Source organism: Myxine glutinosa, chromosome 1 (assembly GCF_964187855.1).
Source record: "Myxine glutinosa chromosome 1, kmMyxGlut1.1, whole genome shotgun sequence".
NCBI lineage: Eukaryota > Metazoa > Chordata > Myxini > Myxiniformes > Myxinidae > Myxine > Myxine glutinosa.
Genome location: NC_136261.1, coordinates 126,610,032 through 126,631,084, shown reverse-complemented (window position 1 = coordinate 126,631,084; position 21,053 = coordinate 126,610,032). Strand labels below are relative to the sequence as shown.

The 21,053-nt window shown below is 42.8% G+C and overlaps 1 long non-coding RNA gene across 1 annotated transcript in view; it reads right to left on the bottom strand.

Annotated features, from left to right (window-relative positions):
• Positions 1-8,322: 8,322 nt before the first annotated feature.
• Positions 8,323-21,053, bottom strand: part of LOC137428240 (uncharacterized) — a 41,209-nt gene continuing 28,478 nt past the window's right edge. Inside the window, exons 2-4 of the long non-coding RNA XR_013623276.1 lie at positions 15,175-15,408; positions 11,199-11,293; positions 8,323-10,821 (exon numbers count right to left, since the gene is read on the bottom strand). This is a non-coding gene — a long non-coding RNA (uncharacterized LOC137428240). The remainder of the gene's footprint in view (positions 10,822-11,198; positions 11,294-15,174; positions 15,409-21,053) is intronic.

Sequence of the window (21,053 nt, the reverse complement as noted above, 5' to 3'; positions counted from 1 at the left end):
TTGTTTATTGATTGTTTAGCATCTTGTGATACTTAATTGTTTAAAATGCACTTTATTAAAAATACACCGTTATTATTATTATTATTATTATTATTATTATTATTATTATTATTGAAAGCTGTGCCTTGTGTATGGAAACGATTCCCAGGACGATGTTTATTTGCTCCGACTGAGCGTGGATCACAACAGTTACCCACACATTCACCATTACAACACACATTGCTGCTTGTGTTTTTTTCCCTTCATTCCCACTGGATATTGCCAGCTGCCTTTGGCCTTGCTGACCCGGCCCTTGTCTGGCCACTAGTCTGGCTTATCATGGTCCATAGGCCTGTCAAAAGAGCAGGCGACGCCTAAGGCGTCTGCCCACAGCCGCCCTCTTTTACCCTTCACAACTTTGCTGGTTTTGCTGTTAAAAACAACACGCAAAACGTACTTTTTGTTTGTGTTGAATCTTATTTCTTCCACTTTAATTTCTCATGGTCCATGTTTTTTTGTTTTCTTTCGACAGTTTGTTATTTAGAATCTCCATTCTCTTAATTGTCACTACTTTATTTTTATTTTTACAGATCAAAGTGTCACTGTGCAAGCTTCACAACAGGATGGATGTCCGAGGTATTACATGTCGGACATGGACATCAGGATAGATCAGTATACTTTACAAAAATAGGGGCAATGCCCCTGGGTGCTCACCTGGTAGAATAAAGCAGTATACAACGACTAAAGGTATTTTAAACCATTTTAAATGGTTGCTAGAAGACAGGGGAGCATGTAGAATCATACTAACATAATCATAAGACGTTAAACAAGCAAAAAAAATACCTATTTTGGGGAGCAACTCCCCCCTCCTCCCCCATTAGATCCTCTTACACCCCGACTTTCTTAATGCCATGAACAAACTTCGATACATCATGGGTGATGAAGGTTGTAGTCAAGTTTCATCGAAATAATGTGTAGTTTCAGAGAAGAAAAGAAATACCTATTTTGGGAGGTAAAACTTGGACCTACTTTGACCCCTTTAGAGCCCCTCAGACCACGAATCGTTTAAATGCCGTGAACAAACTTGAGTTGCAACATAACAAATATAATTTGCGCCAAGTTTGGTCATAATCCCATCAGCAGTTTTGGAGAAGAAGTTGCAAGTGTTTACGGACTGACGGACTGACGACGCGCCATCCCATAAGCTCCCGGGAACTACTTGTATGTTCCATTGTTCCAGGTGAGCTAAAAAAAAAAATCATATTTTTTGTGTACAAAATCCATACCCACTGAAGAATGAAGTGGTGAAGTGTAGAAGGCCAATCCATTGACAGATAGAGAGTGGGGCATCAGGCCGACACAAGCAAGGAAAAGAACAAAGAGGAAAACAAGAGAGAGAGAGAGAGAGAGAGAGAGAGAGAGAGACAGAAAGAAAGAGAGAGAAAGAGAAAGATGGTGCATAGGACATTGAAAAGTTATTCCAATAAGATAATCACCATCATACTAAAATATGCAATTTGGTGTCTGTCCGTCTGTCTGATGAATTTTTGACCCCGATACATTCTGTCGTTACTTATCCAATCTCAACCAAACTTAACAGGATGACGAAGGGTTACACAATGAAGGTTGTAGCACATTCATTTGCCGCCCTCCCCAAGGGGGGATTTCTCCCCCGAGCAGGGTTTCCCCACCATTGTCGGCAATGGGGTGCATGTTGAGGTGTATATCAATGTTAAATTAGCTTTATCGTGGCGTTTGTCCAAAGAAGATTTATCGTGGCGTTTTTCCAAAGACGCTTTTAATAACAAAATTAATGATAATCGCATATTGTTAATGTTATTACAAAACAATATTAATACTAATAATGTCCCACTTCCCCAAGGCGTTTGTCCTGCAGTGATAGCCGGCAAAGCCGGTGTTGTGAATGAACGCGTATGTTTTATGTTGAAAAGCCAGATTTTGCTGGATCCTTTGAGAATTCCAAGCTTTGACACACCAAATCACTCAATGGAGGCCGCCATCTTGCGGATGCGGAAGTATGCATAAAAAATTGCGAAAAAGTTCAATAGGAGTTTGTTTCAGTTTCACCCGTCCTTGTTTGATTCACAATCTTATGCACCTCTAATTTGTAATTAAAATACTTTAAGACCAACCTCGTTCCCCGGGACCACACGGGCCCTGGTTATCTTCAACGAAAATCGTCACCAAACACCGGAACCAATGAGATTCGAGCATTTGAAAAATTATTTCAAAAAAGCTTATTACCGCGTTTCGGTGGCTGAAAATGGCGTCAAATATTCTAAAATTGACGAAGAATGATTTTTTAGAAATCTCGCGGCCGTAGGGGATAGTTTTTCACGGCCGGAAATATCCGAAGTTGAGACGGAATTCACCGAATTAATCAAGAATTCATCGAATAAATTTTAATCTCATCCAGAATGCAAATGGTTTCATTTTGAAATAGGTATGGTACCTACTACACCTACCTCCTACCAACTACCTAACCTACTGATGCAACAGTGATGGGTAAAATGAGTGGCAAGAGGCTTTGGCTTCGCCGGCTCATTGTGGCTTTGCAGTAGGGTACTAGTAACGTGTATAAATAGCTTGTAGTTATAATGGCCTTTCCGTGGGAGCAACGGCTTCTTCAGGAAGTAAAAATATTATAAACCACAAACACGTATGATTAGCTTTTTAAACAGTCGCTAATGCTCTTTGTAACACTAAATGAAGAAATTCGGAGGAATCCCGACATCCGTGAAGTAAGGTTTACTTACAGAAATGAGCGAAGATCTACTGTACTATATTTAACCCACAAATGTTGGGTTATTAACATGGCCCTTTCTGCCGCTACCGTGGCATTTTTCGTAGCGAACTTTTGAAACTCGCTCCTGCCATTTCATACGAAACTCAAAGGGAGAAGCTCGGGTTGTGCTCCTTTACCAAGCAACTAGCTAGCGCTTGCCAAGCCAGCCGTTCCTTAAGGGTTTTGAATGAAGTGCTTACTCAAATGCTTAAACCACTTGACGATCTCTCCACAAGAAACTTGGTAAATGAACACACACCCAATGTTCTTGAGACCCGCCCATAGATCGACTGTAATCTACATACCACAAAGAGGAATGACCCTTCCTGCCCCTCCCGAAGTCTGCGGGTGGACTATTCAGAAAAATCCAAGACAAGAGTGCATCAATATATATCTCTATAGGGCATCATATATTGAAAACTACAAAGCCATTGGAGAGTCTTGAACTAACAAGCAAGGGATTACTAGAACATCTGCATTGTAGATGGCCTGGGGAGGGTTCGAAGACTGGAAGAGCAGAGGGACACAGACAAGAAGAGAGGTGGCAGAAAATGGTGGCCTCCAACCTGTCTGCGATGAGAAAGCAGCAGGCCTTGTGTTTCTGCGTATATGTGAGTGATGCCAATGATGTTGAGAGCCTTGGATTCCACAACATCCATAAGTAAAATGGGTGAAGTGTGAGCACGGATCTGGTGGGGATGGTTTTGTGCAAAGGGAGGCCATGTGGAGGTTTTGTGCAAAGTTGAGATTTGCCAACAAAGGACCTGCCACAATGAAGAATATACAATCCGTGGCTACGTTTAGTAGCTACCTTGGATATATGGTCTGCTTAGGAGAAGTCATGGCAGACAGTGAAGCACAAACGTTAAAGGGAATGAACCTGTTCCAAACAGTTAATCAAGGAAGTTGACAGGTCTGCTTACGAGATTAATTTTCTGGAGACACAAGATGAGAGTTCTTGTAACATTTTGTTCAAACTTGTTCAAACAAGTATATTTTGTAACTTCCTGGCTTGGGAAGCAGCAATGCTGCTGATGGAGTTCCCCCTGTAGGTTGGAGCAGGCATTTGCAATTTGGCCATGGTGCAGACGATAACTTAGCGAAGGATACCACGGGTTCTTTGACGTCCACCAACTAATGCTCGCCGATGGGACGCCCAGTTTATCATCCATCCGAGTGACGACACACACATTGATGACCCGCCCTGTCTGCGAAACACCAGGGTAACAGTTTATAGCTGGGCTGAGATTTGAACCCACATTAGACAGTTCAAAGGTGAGTGTGCATTAGCCTCAATGCCACCTGGCAGCCCAATGTGAGAGTTGCCCAGATTGAATGACATGTTACATGTGTCTGACCAACATCTAATCCTTTCCAGCTCAGCAGAGAGGGAAACAGCTGCAGCCTGCCATTGGAATGTGGTACCATTCGGCATAGTGTGTGATCATCTGCAAAGAGGCAAAGGTGATTTTCGAGAGTTGCAGAGACGTCATTTCATTTGGTCCGCTCACGTTTTCTCTTTATCTGCATTCCCTTGGTAGAATTTTAATATCAACTTTCACTGTTATGCTGAAGATACCCAGATCTACCTGTCTACCGAACCTGCTCATGTGCTCCTGTCTGCAGCTCTCAATTGCCTTCTCTGAAATTCAAACATGGATGTCGATGAACTTTCTCAAACCCGATGCTGCTAACTCTTGCACTTTCTCGGTGCCACTATGGAACCACCACTTTGCTATATTACACACATTGCTAAAATATTTATACGAATTTTCGTTCAATTGTACTAATTCCAAATTGGGAAATATTGAAAGAACTGAACCTCTAGTTCACGCTCTCATAATGTCATACTTGGATTAGATTACTCCAACTAACTTATCAAGTTTGCCTGCTCTCAAGCCCTCACAATGCATTCAAAACATTGCTGCCAGGCCTTTAATTTTGATCACATCACTCCAAATGCCAAAACACTTGTGTGGCTCGCTGTATGCCAACACATAGGCTTTTGAATTTTACTGAAAACCTGTAAAACTAAACATAAATTGGCTCCTCCCTCCGTTTCAGACCTCATCACACCGCACACCCCTGCAAGAAAAAGTTGATCAAACCTAATCACACCTTATATGCTACTAATTGGTCTTCTGGTCATTCCTCGCATGAGGATGAAGATTATTTTTTTTAACAATTGAGCATTCAGGTAATGTTTCTTAACGAAGGAACATCAGCCTCATCTATCGCGGTTTGTCTTTTCTTTAAAATGTCTTCATCTTCTCTCTGAAATTCAAACTTGTATGTCCGTGAACGTTGTAACGTGACGCTATGGAACCAATGCCTTCAGAAAGTATTTGGTTGTGTTTCAGCCTGAATATAGTAAAATGGATTAAATTGAGATTTTTTGTCACTGAGCTACACAAAATACCCCATAATGTCAAAGTGGAATTTAAAAAAACTAGCAACGGTACCCGCCCTATGGGCGGGGCTTCAATTAATTGGGAAGCCCAAATGAAAAGGAAAAGTATCAGAAATTGAAGGCTTTTTTATTTTAAACGATTTATATAAACATCCGTTGAATCATATCACACGCAAATCATCAAAATCTAAACAGTACATGGCGCCCATTTTGAAAAAAGATTGAATTCTGCAAAACGGAAGTGGCCGCTACACATCTTTCTCAGTCGCACGTTTATGTGTGAAGAGTGCGCGCCAAATCTGTAACACGGAAGCGGCTGCTACACCTGTTTCTCAGTCGCTTTGCACACGCTGCCATGTTACTTTGGAGCCGCATGTTTATATAGGAAGAGTTCGTCAGGAGTCGGTCTACTCTCTCCTGGTACGTAGAATTTCAACAAAAGCCACATCACTGTTCATATCGGTAAATATTATTCCATCATGTTTGGAAAAACTGGAAAATTGGAAAACTTGGAAAAACAATATAGCCTATTTTATTCCAGGGGGTCCGAGGATTACCCACCCAAAATATCGTTGCGATCGGTTCAGCCGTTTTTGCGAAACCTTCAAACGGACAGACAGACGGATGGACGGACATTTGGTGAATTATAGTAAGATAAACTTTTACAAAATAATTAAAAATGAAAAGTTTAAATGTCTTGAGTCAATAAGTATTCAACCCCTTTGCTATGACACTCTAAATTGAGCTCAGGTGCATCAAATTTCCTTTGATCATCCTTGAGATGTCTCCACAACTTGATTGGAGTCTACCTGTGGCCAATTCAAATGACTGGACATGAGTTAGAAAGAAACACACCTTTCTATATACGGCCCCATAGTTGACGGTGCATGTCATAGCAGAAACTCTACCATGAGGTCCAAGGAACTGCCCGCAGAACTCTGAGATATAATTGTAAGGAGGAATACATCTGGGGAAGGGTATAAAACAATTTGTAGAGTGTTGAAAGTTCCGAAGAGCACAGTGAGCTCCATCATTAGGAAATTGAAAGAATATGGAACTACTTAGACTCTTCCTAGAGCTGGCTGTCCAACCAAACTGAGCAACCAGGCAATGACCTTGGTCATGGAGGTGACCAAGATCCCAATGACCACTCTGACAGAACTACAGAGTTCCTTGACTGAGATGGGAGAACCTGCCAGAAGGACAACAGTCTCTGCAGCACTTTACAAATTTAGGCGTTATGGGAGAGTGGCCAGACGGAAGCCACTTCTGAGAAAAAGGCACCTGACAGCATACCTGGAGTTTGCAAAAAGGCATTTGTAAGACTGAGATCATGATGCAAAATATTCTGTGGTCTGATGAGACAAAAATTGAACTATTTGGCCTAAATACAAAGTTCTATGTCTGGCGGAAACCGAGGTCAGCTCATCACTCATCTAACACCATCCCTACCGTGAAGCAAGGTGGTGGCAGCATCATGCTATCGGGATGCTTTTCGGCGGCAGGAACTGGGGGGACTTGTAAAGATAGACAGAACAATAAATGGAGCCAAATACAGGCAAATCCTTGAGGAGAACCTGTTTCAGACTGCAGTAAGGATTTATGTTCCAACAGGACATTTACGTTCCAACAGGACATTTACGTTCCAACAGGATTTATGTTTACGGCCACTCTGCCATTAAGCCCAGATCGGTGGAGTGTTGCAGTGATGGTTGTCCTTCTGGAAGTTTCTCCCGTCTCCACACAGGATCTCTGGAGCTCAGCCAGTGTGACCATCGGGTTCTTGGTCACCTCTATTACCAAGGCCCTTCTCCCCCGATTGCTCAGTTTGGCCGGGCCGCCAGCTCGAGGAAGAGTACTGGTTGTTCCAAACTTCTTCTATTTAAGAATTATGGAGACCACTGTGCTCTTGGGAACCTTCAATGCAGCAGAGTTTTTTTTTGTAGGCTTCCCCAGATCTGTGCCTCGACACAATCCTGTCTCTGAGCTCGGCAGGCAGTTCCTTCGACCTCATGGCTTGGTTTTTGCTCTGATATGCATTGTCAGCTGTGAGACCTTATATAGACAGGTGTGTGCCTTTCCAATTCATGTCCAATCAATTGAATTTACCACAGGTGGACTCCAATCAAGGTGTAGAAACATCTCAAAGATGATCAAGAGAAATGGGAGGCACCTGAGCTAAATTTCAAGTGTCATAGCAAAGGGTATAAATACTTATGTCAGTCATATTTCAGTTTTTTCTTGTTAATAAATTTGCAAAACTTTCTAAAATCCTGTTTCCTCTTTGTCATTATGGGGTATTGAATGTAGATTGATGAGGGAAAACATGAGTTTAAACGATTTCAGCATAAGGCTGCAACATAACAAAATGTGAAAAAAGTGAAGGGGTCTGAATACTTTCTGAATGCACTGTAAATCAGATATTTCTGTATTTCATTTTTAATTATTTTGTAAATATTTCTCAAGAAAAATTCCACTTTGACATTATGGTATATTATGTGTAGATCAGTGACCAAAAAAAATCTCAATTTAATCCATTTTAAATTCAGGTTGTAACACAACAAAATATGAAAAAGTCAAGGGGTGTGAATACGTTCTGAAGGCACTGTAACAGCTTTGCTGAAAGGCGAATGAACACCTTTCTGTCCATCCAAAACCCATCCATCCACCCATCCAAAACTTTGATCTTTTCTACCCCCGTTAAAACACCCCAAATCCGCCTCTTTAAATCCCAAACTTCTTTCCTGAAATTCCTAGAAGTGTTAATTTGCTTTATACCGTGTACCCCTACCCCTGCCCCCATCCCTCCTGATTTCAGACTTACACCGCCACTAAGCTTGAAGGGGGATGATGCACCTTCCTAGGCCCCAGGGCTGTCATCTTTATGACGTGAGTTTTTCTCTCCCCACTCAGAAGGGATATTAAGGAAAAATTTCCTTCTTCCCATGGTTGTCAACCTGGAGTTGTTTGTCCGTGCCCCATTATTTCTTTGCAGATCATTATTGTGTAATCTTTGTTAACTTTCCCCTTCACTCATTTTCATCACAGCTGTACTGAAGTCGAGAAGAGTTGTTAAAGCCACCACAATGTCCTTCTGTCAGTCAAGCAGTGGGTCCAGTGGCAAAATATAATAGAGCCATTTATTTTAATTTCCATTCAGGTGGTAAGATAATTTGCTAATCAACTCAAAATATAATCTATGTCTGTATGTCCATCACATATTGCGAGATTCTGTCATCTCACGAGATTAGTGATGTTTTTAAAAAATTTAAACCTCTTAATTTAACCTCCTAAATTAATTTGATCTTAATCACAACCTATTTAACCTCTTTTATAGATTTTAACCTCTTGATGTCATTATTACCCTCTTGCTTTGAAGAACAGGAAAGATAGGGGGAGAGGATGACAGAGAATTGGGAAGGGGGTGGAGGAGGAGGGGAAGGCTGTTAGAGAATGGGCAAGCCTTCCAGTCCTTTTTAATCCCTTTTAGTCCCTTTACCCTTGAAGTCCTTTGAAGGCCCTTTTGACATTTTTACACCCTTTAGAACCCCTTAAGAACCTTAACACCCTGTTGACCCTTTAGACCCAACTACTATTGGGATATACCATTTGGGCCTTTTGACCCCATAGACCATTTTGACTATTAGACCCTTTCAACACTTTAGAGTTTAGACCCTTGAGACCTATTGGACTGCTTAGATCCCTTTACCCTTTAGACCAGTTGTTCTTAACCTTTTTTAAGGCGCCGAACCCTAACGAAACCCACTGAACACTCGCGGAACCCCTCAAATTTGACCAAAAAATTAAGAAGAATTGCATCTTAATGCGTTTTCTGTTCTTCTTTTCAGGAGGCGATCTGGGAAATGCGTGGTTTTGTTTTGGCAAGGGCCACCCTCAAATCATTTTCGCATGCAAGCCTGTTCCTTTTCTTTGTTTGAATGTCCACCAGTTTCGAAAACGCATACTCGCAGAGATACGTTGTAACGAACGGCGTGAGGATCTCAAGGGCAATTTTAGCGATGTGAGCATACCCTTCCATTTGGCGGCACCAAAACGTTGAGAGTGTTGTTGTGCCGAAGAGTTGTTGTTGAGTCTGGCTCTGCTGAAGTTCGATAGGGTCGTCGAGGTATTGGTCGTTGACATCTGCCGTTGCAACGTCAAAAGTAAACGGCTGCCGCACCCATGCTGGGTATTGCTCTTGGTTGGGGAAGTAGCCGTCGAATGACTTTCCCAGCTCATCCAAATGCATGGCAATCGCTTGCTTCAGCTCCCCCGGTACAGCAGTGCCTCCAACTTCAGACTCATCTTCGATCCCGCTCACGCACTCGTCCAGTAGCGAAAAGTTCACGAAGTTGTCGTTCTCTGTTCGCCGCCTCCACAACGGTAACTTCTTTCGGAAAGCGCTCAGCTTTTCTTCAGATTCGATGACATTCACTCCACCGCCCTGCATCTGGCAATTGAGATGATTGAGTGCGTCAAAGATGTCAGCCAAGTACGCCAAGGCGAGGATGAACTCTGACTCTTGGAAGTGCGTTGCATGGCAATGCTGGTGTTCTCACAAAAACAGGGCTAATTATACACGCAAGGCAAAAACACGGCTCACCACCTTCCCTCGTGATAACCATCGAACGTTAGTGTCAGAGAAGGACTTCGAATTCAGAGCCGATTTCATTGCACAGCTCTTTGAAGATGCGATGATTCAGAGCACGGCTTCGCACGTAATTCACAATTTCAACGACGATTTTCAGAACATTGGCCAGTTTTGGAGGCAGGGTTTTTGATGCCAGCACGTGTCTGTGCAGGACGCAGTGCGTGACGATGATGTGTGGTGCATCGGCCTTCACCAGCGCTCCAAAACCGGAGTTGCATCCCAGCATGGCTGGAGCTCTGTCCGAGCAAACTGCAGACACCATGTTCCATGAGAGGCCGTTGCTTCTGAAGAAGTCGTCCACAAGCTTCTTCACGTCAGCTGCCCTCGTCGTTGTTGTGAGACTGTGAGAGGCTTGCAGAACAGAAAGTCTTCCTTGATCTCGTCTCCTTTGACATAACGAACAAATAAGATGAGCTGGCTCAAATTCGAAACATCGGTGGTCTCATCGAGTTGAAGGCTGAATTTTGTCGGGCTCGCGACTAAAACTGCAACTACCTGGGCGAGGATGTCGTCGCTCATGTCGTCGATTCTGCATCTGATGGTGTCATTTGAGAGTGGAACGAGAGACAACTTGTTTTCAGCAGCTTTTCCCAGCATGATGTTGGCCATCTTCAATGCGGCCGGTTTGATGAGTGTCTCGCCAACGGTGTGCGGTTTGCCCTGCTTTGCGATCAGGTACGCAACTTCATACGACGCAGTGAGGATCGGTTTGTCAATTGGAACGAAGCCGAGAGTGGGCAAGGTAGCACTTGCGTCGAATCGGACTCTTTTCAATTTGAATTCATCCAGCGTTGCGTCTTTGTACTGCCCCTCGCCATGCAATTTTTTGAAGTGTTCCCGTAGTTTTGCTGGTGCTAGGCTGGAGTTGCTCAACTTGACATTGCAAAGCATGCATTGAGGATGCTGACTTCCGTCCCGTTCGTGAACCCGTACCGCACGTAATCCTCCGACCACTTCCTTTTTTTGCTCAACACACTGCAAAAAAAAAAAAAAGTAACAAACTGATCTTAATTGAGTTTGGGCAAATAATTATATGACAAAAATTAAAAAAGGAACATGCTTAAATATAATCAGTACCCCTCTGAAAACTGATAAATTTTAACGAAGAAAACATAACTTATAGTTACGATGATGGGATTTATTATATCTACTCAACTCTATGTCACCTCAAATCCCATTATAATATTACATAGAAAACTGCAAATTGTTAGTTTTGAATTGCGACCAAAGGAGTTATATCACCTCCACATAATTTTCTGAGTAATTCAATCATATTTTATAATCACCATCCACTTTTGACTTTAATATAACTCTGAACCCACCCTGCATATCCACAATCATTTCCAACTTACTTTTCAATTAATCAGTAACTCCAAAGTAAGGCGCGTCCAATGACGCACGGCACACGGCAAGCTAATCGAGGCTATTCACTGGAATTTCCGAACACCTCCAAAGTCCAAAATCCAGTAAGTAAGTAAGCAAGTAAGCACCATCAACAGAATAATTAGCATGTTGCTCATTGATTCAACTTACTACAGTCAGTGTGAAACAACTTATCATAAACACAGACCAGAGAAACCATGAATGGGATGGGAATACAATTACAAATAACATTTCCATTCGTTCGTAACATACATAGCAAAATAATAATAATATTAATAATAAGCGTAATTACACATAGATTCAAAATTGATACAAAACTTTAAAAAAAAATTTAAAAAATTACAATGCATTTCGGAGGACCTCCGCCGAACCCCTGAGAATGGCTCACTGAACCCCTGGGGTTCGGTCGAACCCAGATTAAGAACCACGGCTTTAGACCTTTAAACCCTTTCAACCGTTCAAGACCCTTTTCAGACCCTTTAGACATTTATATCCTTTAGATACCTTAAGGCCGTTTTAAACCCCTTCGACCCACACTACTTTTGGAACTCATCCTTTTAGACCTTTAGATCACTTAGACCCCTTAGACCTTTTTAGCCATTATGACTCTTTAAACACCTATAGACCCTATCGACCAGCCCCTTGCACCTGTAGACCCTTTTAAACTTTCGACACTTTAAACTCCTTTATACACTACACCCTTCAGACCTCTTAGATCCTTTTGTTTAGACCCTTTAAGCCCCAACTACTATTGGGCCATAACATTTAGACCTTCATACCCCTTTGACCCCATAGACCTTCAGACCCCTTAATACCATTTAGACTTTTAGACCCTTGAAAATATTAATCATTTGAAGACCCATTTTAGATATTTTATGACCCTTTAGACACATTTAGACATTTACATCATTTAAACCCCTTTGGACCCTTACTACTTTTGGAACATACCCTTTATACCCTTACTACTTTTGGAACCTACCCTTTAGACCTTTAGACCACTTAGACCCCATAGAGCATAGACCTTTGGACCTATTTTGACCCTTTAAACCCCTATACACCTTATAGACTTGTATACCCTTTTGACCTTTAAACTTTTGTATAGACTTGTATACCATTTTGACCTTTAAACTGTTTAACGCCTTTAGACCCCCTTTTTGTATACATAGTCGAGACACATGGAAGAGCTGGTACAATGAATGGATCAGGACGTAACGAGACGCAAAAGGAACAGTAGAGAGGAACTCATGTTCTTTTATATGCAAGTTTATTTATATTTAACAATGTAACATTGATTTACGTTGAAGTTGCTGTATAAACTCAATCATTCAATCAATGCACAATTAAATCTACAGGCTAGCAAAAAAAAAAACTATGAAATGAGTATGTTATATTAAATTACTGTCACCCATCCCTCTAGACTAGTTAAACTATTATATGGCATTGCTAAAACGAAAACCTTAATACAGAACACAGTAAGTACAAAACGCCAATATATTAAGTTAAAAAGAAACATGATCTTGACAACTACTTATACTACTACTACTTTAATGCCAACATTATTGTAGTGTCAGCAACTCGGGTTGTCACTTTCCACGTGACCACATTACTCACCACTCTATCCCGAGCATCCTCTCAACACCCCTACTTCTTTCATGTCCCTCTCCATTACTTCCTTCCAAGTTCCACTTGGATTTTGGTCTGCACTTTCTATTCCAGTCAGGTGCATCCATGTCAAAGACCTGTCTGAGCATATATTCCTCCAGCAACGTGGACATGCTCTGCCATACCTTTTCACTTAAGTCGCATTACACCTGCCCACTTACTGCTCTCACCGTTCCTCTTCCTTTTCATCAGAGAGCGCCAGCCATCCCTCTCATCCTCTTTATCTACATCCTCTGCATAGCAACCTCTCCTATTTGCAACTCTTTAATCTCAAAAGAGCACCAAGACAAGGGCTTTGCTACTTCCCACTTGTCTTTCCAAATATCATAGGGAATTTGGAACATGATGACAGCGGTCTAGGAACGATAACATTCATGTTCCAACAAAATATTCTGCTAGAAGGGATGAGCTGGGATGGCTTCTCGCCAGGGACGTTTTGCTGGGCTCGTTCAAGGCATGGGGGGTTTTTTTGGAGAATGGTGGATTTAGGCCGAGAAGGCTGCATTTCAAACTGTTTCAAAACGAGAACATTTCAGGGTGCAAGCGAGGGAATAGACATTGAGGTGCAACCATATAGGGATGAGCTGATTACTAGGACCAGGAGGGACATCCTACCATTTGCAAAGATCCGAGTTGGAAAGTTCAAATTTTCCGATCCATGGTCTTGCAGAATTATAAGGATGAATCCTGAATTGCTCAAGTATTTAATAGCCAATCAACAATAACCCTATTCAAAATGATTATTTATGTTGATCTTAGACTCATGGACCAGACTCGGTAGCGTAGTGGTTAGAACGTCCTCTGTGAGCGTTGGGAAGTCGGTGGTGTAAACCCCTGCCGAGTCACACAAAGGATTATAAAAAGGGTACGTGCTGCTTCCTTGCTTGACAAATAAATTAGTAGACATCTTGTACTTTTAACATTGACTCCAAGGTTATTAGTAGACAATGGGCAAACAATATCGTATACAGGATTTTAACTTTGGTTCTCTGGATCATGAGCTATTGGCTCAGATGGGACCACGAAAAGGAAAATCCATTATGTACACAAAAAAACGGAGGACCTGAGCCAATTGTTGGCATGGCAGCTGCACTTGTTGTTGGTGTGTTCATTTTGTAAAGACAACCCCATTTTATCACCCCACCCAATTTCATGTTCTTCATAGATCCCTTTTCTCTTCTTTAAAAAAAAACTCTGATCATTCCTTATCTTCTGATTTATTTTTTCATAAATTTTCAAACTTTTTCTCATATTATAAGCACTCGAGCGTAAAACGGCCTATTGTCATTAAGCATCATCTCTATGTTATGTATGCAACAAGATGGAATTTTGACGTCATTATATATCATACATCACACTATCTCGTGACCTTTCCCTCCTCATCCCTTAATCTTATCTCACAATAACTTCTTCATTTTCTTCCCAATCCTCTCCAACTTTCCCAACCTCACTTTTCACTCTGATTCTCTCCCCTTGCTGCATTTTATCAATTTAACCGCTTTTCCATTGCTATGTAATATGTAGACAGATCTTTACTAAGCAATAAAGTACTAAAGAAGTAATAAATAAATAAATAAAACCACTCGTTTGATGCAGCCAATGGACACGTACCCAAGGTTTACATTGTGTTTGTTTCACAGTCTGTCATCAACCCCCAAGAGCTATTTCAGGCTCACTCGGTCACCCCAAAAGTAGCTGGGACAGAAGGGTCTGTCGTGTCCCTGGCTCTGGCTACTGGCTTCCAGAGCTCAGCAGAAGGGCTCTCGGATGATAACTCGCGGTTACAGGAGCGTGCATGGACCGATTGTTCTCGCAAAATAACCACGAGAGAAAACTTGCCAGTGGGGCTTGAGATACATTCCAGAATTCATGCTTTGTGTTCTTCAACTTTTGTTGTGTAAATTATAACACCTTACAATGTAATTCAACCAAATAACAATGTCCTCTTAGACATAGACCCTCACTGCCTATGACTTATAGACTTGAATGCACCAAATGCAGTTACATCTTTGACTGTAAGCGGAGTCAATCCTGGTTCATACTAGGATGGAAGACATCCATCCATGGGTGATGGAAGGCAGCTGAGCTGGTAGTGTGCTTGTGCTCATGGATTTATTTGCCTGCGGTATCTAATGTGACAAAAACTGCCCTCACTAGTCCCCTTTCAGGTGGGGACATAAAGTCAGTTGTCCGGTCTACAAATGAATTTGTGGCTGTGAAAGATACTATGGTATCTCTTGAAAAAGAGTTAATCATTGTGCGCTGGCACTCTGGCTAACTTACCTGTGTAGAGGTTAAAAAGGATATCTCAGGTTCATCATGAAGGGTTGCGGATGTGTATAGGTTTGATGCCCGATGAAGTCTAATGCCAGAAACTGTGGCCCTGCTATATCCATTGTTTGTGTTGGGGCTTATGAGCAAAACTTCCCTTGAGGCTGATAAGTTCATTACTCATATTTCTTGCAATTCAACAGAGGTATCAACTTTGCTTGTTGGAATGAAGTAAACAACAGCGCTCTGGGAAGAACAAGGAAAAAGGGAAGAGGGAGTGCAGGCAAAGGTCAGCTTCATTGGTTGATTGAACATAGGAATATTCCAGACATTTCTCATGATAGTCCTTTAAAAGGAGTGGGCAGTGTTAAAGACAAAGAGTGGGGAGTCCTGCCTTGGTGGACAATTCTAAGTAAGCAACCTTGAAGACAAAGTTGTTTTTACAAACATGGCATGAAATTAACAATGTAATGTCTCACATAAAACCAGCACTATGCAGGGGAAAGCGTCACCTAATGTACATGTTCATGAGCCACATCACAGGAAGCAAGCTGAAAATCGCCTTCCCCACGGCTCACAGTGTCCCCTTGTAACATTCTGCACAATGTGACACTGAGAAAGCCATCTCGAAATCTCTATTCCTCGCACATATGGGTGGGAAACATGACAACACCGAGTTTACAGCTAATGGGTGGGAGAATTTTTTTTATAGGATTAAATCATTGTGTTTTTTCAATGTCATTGGATAAAAATAGTCTGGAGGACAGGAGGCAGAATTGCAAAAGAGAAAATAATGAAGTGGGTGGAGAGGAGAGAAAAAAAAAGAAAGCGATAGTGTGAGATAGAGCTGTAACACAGTTTTCCTATGGGCCTGGCATTTCTCTGCCGACTGAACCACTCTCCCTAAAAACACCCCTTCCCATCCCCCACTTCCATACCAACCCCTTCCCCAACCGCATCACTTTCACTACATTTTTCACAAAGTCCATTAGTCTATGAAAAGCACCGTTTTAACAGCTTCACATCCAACAGCAAGAGCCCACGAGCTCAAAATGCCTTTTAGACCAATGCCATCAATTACACTTTTCTTGGATTGACTGTGTTGCGAAAAAAATAATTGACAAAAATCATTGTTTTTCACACGTTATAAAATTCGGATTCACATAGTGCAAATCGTTTCCCGTAAACTCTAATTCTCTTCATCAAAACATTTAATAGCCATCATGCTTACGATACCCTCGATGGCATGGTGTTGCTGATGTTTCTTATGGCGTATGTCAGTGGTCCCCAACCGGTGGCTTGCGGGCAACAAGTTTCTCACGAGACCTTCTGGCATTGGCAATGGTCACAGGAAATTAAAAAAGTTAACGCTCTCCAAAAGTTGTCACGAATTAATAACACATTAACAGCATAAAATCTGCTGGCCCTAGGTTCATACACCCAGAGGATCTGCAGTGCCAAATATTGCACTGTCACAGATAGTGATATATATATAATTATATATATATATATATATATATTTATATATATATATATATATATATAGATATATATATATATATATATATATATATATATATATATATATATACAGTGAAACCTTGACTTACGAGTTTAATTCGTTCTGTGACCGAGCTCGTAACTCAATTTGCTCGTTTCTCAAATTAAATTTCCCCATTAAAATGCATTGAAATGCTATTAATCCGTTCCAGCCCGCCAAAAACCACACCAATTTTTTTTTAAATATACAGTATATATAAAAATATCTCGCGCTTTATATTTCACCTGTATGCAGCATACAAGTTGGCAGGATGGCCTGGACTGGAGGTACGCACACTTGACTCTAAACTGTCCAGCCTGGGTTTGAATCCCGACCCAGCTATAACCTGTCATAGGTGAATCACAGGCAGGGTGATTCATCAATGTGTGTACCGCTAAACTGGGCGCCCCGTTTGCGTCCCATTAGTTGTTGGATGTTAAGGATCTCACCGTGTCTTCCACAAAGAGAAGGCGAGCTATCGCCGGCACTCTGAACAAGTTGTCGCCTGGCATGCTCTTCTCCTCTGCCGTTATATACGTCCTCCTCGGCATCTTTTTCCAGAAGAGCCCTGTCTCGTCACAGTTGAAGATTTGCTGGGGGATGTATCGTTCGGCTTCTATCAGTTCGGCAAAAGTTATAATAAAATCTTCAGCTGCCTTCACATCCGCCTCACCAAGTCGACAACACGCACACCTCGCTCATGTTTTTCGACGATTGTGTGTTTTATATCCAAGCACATCATCCTCTTCTTCTTCTCAGTACTGCCCTTGGCACTCAATTTCTTAGGACCCATGGTTAAAACTAAGAAATTTTCCAAAATAACCAAAATGCGAAAACAAAGCAGCAGCGATATACGGCAGAGATGCTTGCACGGCAAGATAACCACGTGACCGGAACCCACCTGGTGGCGGGTGGCGTAAGCTCGTAACTCAGATCTCGGCTCGCATCTCAAAGCAATAAACCGCCCGAGCGACGGCTCGTATCTCGGAAAACTCGTAAGTTGGTGCACTCGTAAGTCAAGGTTTCACTGTATATATATATATATACAGTGGTACCTCGGCTTACGAGTTTAATCCGTTCCGTGACGGAGCTCGTAAGCCAAATCGCTCGTAAGTCAAAGCAAATTTTCCCATTCAAATGCATTGAAATGCTATTAATCCGTTCCAGCCTCAAAAAAAAAACACCAATTTTTTTTGTTAGGTGCTTTTAAATAACAAAAATGTACTTTATAAATAACAAATAATGTATAAACAAGCACGACCTCGTATATACTGTACATAATACAAGAGAATGTAAAGAAATAAACTGGTTTTATTAAGCAGAGGAGAAGAGCATGCCAGGTGAGGTGTGCGTGTTGTCGACTTGGCGAGGCAGTACGATCGTACTCCTTCTACGATATGTACGATTTTGAAGCAGAAGGAGTCCATAAAGGCTATAACGCCAGCCAAGGGCGTTACGATTATTTCAAAGCTCCGGACCTCTATCCATGAAGATATGGAGAAGTTGTTGTTTGTGTGGTTGAAGGAGAAGCAGCTCGCAGGAGATACCGTGACCGAGAGCATCATGTGTTTGAAAAGATTGAAACTCGGATATCGAGCACGGACCACGAGGTGTTTTTTCTTTTTTCTTAATCTCGGTTTCAGTGAACTTTTGCTCTGTGCTCACGTGTACTGTACCTGTACCTGTAATGGTACGTCAGAGGATGGCACCTGTTGTCATCATATTAAGTGCAAGATGTTCTGCATCGTAAGTTGGTACACCGTGGTCTTTCGGCGGTGTTTAAGCCGGCCGTCTTGGCTTCTGTCACCATTGGCATTGAGTCTTTCGATGTAGGTAGGTCGTTGTGTGCCGGTGCCTTGGCCGAATTCCTTCATTGCTGCATTGTTAGCTCACCTGGTTTTTTATACCACATCTTTGGTTATCGGACCAGCGAATGACGTCATCTCCTCCAAAGTATGGCTTATTCTCACTTGTCTTGGACGATCTTCTACTTCTAGCCTTCCACCGTGCATTTGGTGTCCACTGTACTTACTGTACAGTGCCTGGTAAAATTGATGTAATGGGTTTTTGACCGTCAACGCCATGAACCGCCATGAACCGTCAACGCCATGAACCGCTAACACTCAAAAGCCCATTTATCGCGCCTTATAAAGCAAAACGCAAACCGAAAGCCATGCCTCTCAAGCGAGGCGTGCTTCCGTGGTCACGTGATCCACAGGTGTAGCTCATTATACCCGCACGCGCGACACGCTTTGGCGGTCACGTGACCAGCCACTCTGGAGGCGGGGATCCCCGCCGATGACGTCACCGGCTGGAGCAAGGAGATTCCTCGCTCATGTATTTCGACGATTGCGTGTTTTATATCCAAGCAGAGATGCTTTCACGGCAAGATAACCGCGTGACCGGAACCGGAAGCCACAACCGGAAAATTCAAAAAAATAAATTTTTTGAGCTCGTACATCGGATCTCGGCTCGTATCCCAAAGCAACAAACCGCCCGAGCGACGGCTCGTATCCCGAAAAACTCGTACGTTGGGGCACTCGTAAGCCGAGGTACCACTGTATATATATATATATATATATATATATATATATATATATATATATATATATATATATATATATATTGTTGCGGTTTTAGAACCCACACTTTTGTAAATAAATAATCACTTGTAAATATGACATTAAAGGTTAAAGGTTGCACCCCTAGTTAGGCCACGGCAACACGTAGGCCACCTCAGAAATTCCAGTTATTTCATTATTATGCGTTTTAGTTAAGGCCGTGTTTCCAATAGTTGAATCTGCGTTGCATCAATTAAATAAGAGTAGGTCCCCAATCCATTCCATCCATTGTGCGACCTCCCTCTCCAAGCGCCGCCATTACGCGCCTTGCCAGCAGCCTTGGCGTTCGCTCAGGCGCCGCCATTGACCATGCGGTCAGGCTTGAGGAAGAAGGGGGCGGGACGCCAAGAACAAGGTGTGGCCACGTCAACTCACCATCAGGGCGTGGCCGGTAAGCCCTCACCAACCAACCAGGGCTGAGGTGAGCTCGCCGAAGGGCGTGGCTTTTTGGCTGGCGGAGTAATCATTGGCTCGTGTTATAAAAACGCGAGCGCAAAGCCCTATTACGGACTTGAGAGGACGGACTTTTACTGGAGGACTCGCGCGTAACGGACTTCTTTCGGAGGACTGGTGGGAGAGCGCGCATTGTAAAGGACTTGTTCAGCGGCGCTCTTGTAACAGGACTCGCGTGCACACGGCAGTGGCGAAAGGACTATACGGCGGCGCTCATTGCAAACGCACCGAAAGGACTTGGAGAGGGTGCGTTTAGCATGACCATCCATTCGTTACGTACGCTGAAGGACACGAGCCTCCCCCCCCCCCCCCCCCCCCGCCATATGTAAGGTCCGGTCGCGTTCCAACTACGCGCGAAGCTGCCTGCCGGGTTTTCGCCCGCTGGACCGGAGTCGACTGGAGCCTGGACCATCTACCTGGACCTTCCACCCTACCAGCTACAATCCCCGTGTGAGTGTATGTTTGTCTGGGGTCGTAGAATAAGACTGTAGTTAAGACTGCCCTGTGTACTGCTTCTTCTTCTTCTTCTTGTACATTCTTTCCTTTCCTCTTCTTTTTGGTTTGTAAATAAACTACCTTGTTCTTTCTTGGTTTTCCCTAATCCGATCGCATTTGTCCTTTCTCAATTGAGTACCTGTGGCACGATTAGGAACCGCTCAGAATCGGGTTAGTCATTGTTCACGGCCTGAGTCGCGGCTCGCTTCGCTCGGCGTGTCCACTAACGCCGCGGCTCGGGCGGGGCTCATTTCCTCGCTTCCCGGAAGGCACTGGTAAATACGTAATAGGAACAATTTGGCCTACCACCCTATACAGCGCTGACCGGAAGTGACGTCATATCTCCAGGACTTGGGACGGCCAGCTTAAAGGACAAGGGGATTAATCCCCCCTTGATAAGGGGAGCGCCGACCCCCGAGATCCGTAACAATTGGTAGTCAGGAGTTGGGATTTGGAACCTGGGACTAAATTTTTAGACCAAATTTTGGACACCAATTGTGCACATTGGCCATAACAATTGGTGTCTGGGAGTGGGATTTGAAGCCCAAACCAAATTTTCTTATCTGAAAAAAAAAGATTTGGTCAAAATTTCGAGTGGCCAAAATTTTATTACAACATCTAAATTTTGAATCGTGCCATGGATAATCAAGGCGATCGGATGCTGGTGGGGGTAAATGAGGAGGTAGAGGAAGAAGTAGAATTAACCCAGGACCCCAGGGAAGAAGTGGGAGAGATGGAGGAGGAAAGCAATGAGGGTGCGGCAGTGGGGGTTGCAGGCGCAC